Raw genomic sequence first — 1922 nt, forward strand, 5'->3', positions numbered from 1 at the left:
GCCAAGCATAAGGGACAAGGTCCTGGCAGCCACAAAAGCTTCAGTCCGGGGTCCATGGGGTAGTGTCGTCTTTGTAGTGGTTGTGCTTCTCTCGGATGGTCAATTCCAGCCCAAAGGTGGATGCAGCACAGGATCATAGGTCTGGCAACTTGTGATTGTCTCCTCCTGGATCTACGAGGACATCAGCATTCATGAACGGGGGAAAGAGGCACATTCTGCATTTACCAGCAGGGGTGAGGCATTCTAACTCCCACAACAGGCCAGAACAGGGACAGAGAAACACGGTTTCAGTTTACAGCCTCAACAAAATCACAGGATAACTGAAAATATAAGATAATCACCCCCCCCCCCCCCCCATTGTGGTTCAGAGACCATTTCCAGTGATTCTCCATCCAGATCTTTACGGATATCCAGGCGGAAACATCCTACGAACTTTCACAAAATTAGTAACGTGACATTCAGCCAAGTATGGTGACCCATACTCAGAATTTGTGCTCTGCATTTAACCCATCCAAAGTGCACACACACAGGAGTGAACTCAAAGCAATGAGCAATGACAGAGACAGTGGGTGTGGCATCAGGTCTCAGAGAGGCTTTTAATTTAACATAAAAAACCCAATGTGAAGTTGCAAAAATAGGTTTGGGAGTAGCCTAATCATTTGGTCCTGTTAATCATCATTATGAGGCTATATAAGCATCAGTCATTGCGCTGTCCCAGCAACAGTTCTTCTGGCATTCCTCCACCTCCCCATCTCCTCCTCTATTTCTCCCTCTATGTAGTACTGCAATGTGGGTGCTGACCTCGGAGCTCAAATCCGAGCCTTGGGTTCAAGCCTCCATTGAAAACAGCAAGCAAAATACATTTTCCATTAACCATCAAGACTGGATGGGCAGGCGAACTAGTGACATGTCCAAATAAGGTAAATTAAGTGTTTATGGGAATAAAAGTGTCCAAATAAACATGGTACCTCTGGTGTCCTAGATGTGACAGGAAATCATGAAGGCAGCGAGACACTTGCTTCCCTCTTCAGACCAGGGTGCAAGGGATGGAGGCTTCTTTGTAGCAGCTCTGCTTCCCTGGAACTGCTGCCTTTGAAAGGCACACTGATGGTGATGACATGTGCTTCCTGCACTGGGCTATAGGTCCAGTGACATAGGGTAGGGTAATAGGGTAATCCTAAGACATAGGGTAATCCTTCCCTGCTCCCCTCTTGGACCTACAAAGATACCACCATGCATGCATAAGGGAAAAGAGACCAGTCTCTCAAGGAGAGGCATGCTCAGGATTTAATGGTGACTGTGACAAGGTTTTATTCACTTCAGGTGTGCCTCATCACACCCCTCCCTCACACATGCTCCCATTAGGAGCCTGGCAAAGGGGCAATCTAAGGAACAGGGTGGCCCTGATAATACAGGCACGGGTTCACAGGAGTTGTTCTAACCCTAAGTACAGAATGAGAAATATAGCAACAGTGATGCTTGCCTTAGCAAACACCACCAATGAGGGTGCTGTGGGCCAGAGTAAAATTTAATGAGATGATAAAGCACAGCCACATAAATTAATCTCAAGGAGATGAGTGTTGATGAATAAGAAATTTCTCATTTCACTTCAGCTTCATCATGAGATTCTCATTTCTTGACAAGACAGAACTTGTCGTTTAGCTCAGCATCAGTGGAGAGACTGCATACTGCACAATGGGAGTGGAACCTAATTTGCAAACATTCTTATCTCTGCCTCACTGACCAGGAAAATAAAAGTCTGGCATTTTCATTTGAGCAGCATACCATCTCAACAATTATAGTCATCCATTATGATTTGTTTATCTAATGTGCTTAGAGATCTCACCGAATGGAACCAGGTATGCAGCAGGCTCACATTTAGTGAGTTTGTGTGCATGTGTGTGTTTGTAACCCACCCTGTG

The 1922-nt window shown here is 45.6% G+C and overlaps 1 long non-coding RNA gene across 1 annotated transcript; it reads right to left on the reverse strand.

Annotated features, from left to right (window-relative positions):
• Positions 1–570: 570 nt before the first annotated feature.
• LOC113105326 (uncharacterized) lies at positions 571–1336 on the reverse strand. Its single transcript, XR_003292351.1, has 2 exons — positions 969–1336; positions 571–834 (listed from the first exon to the last, which is right to left on the reverse strand). It is a non-coding gene; the product is annotated as an uncharacterized LOC113105326 (long non-coding RNA).
• Between the last annotated feature and the right edge of the window lie 586 nt (positions 1337–1922).

This window comes from Carassius auratus, chromosome 7 (assembly GCF_003368295.1).
Source record: "Carassius auratus strain Wakin chromosome 7, ASM336829v1, whole genome shotgun sequence".
In the NCBI taxonomy this organism is placed as follows: Eukaryota; Metazoa; Chordata; class Actinopteri; order Cypriniformes; family Cyprinidae; genus Carassius; species Carassius auratus.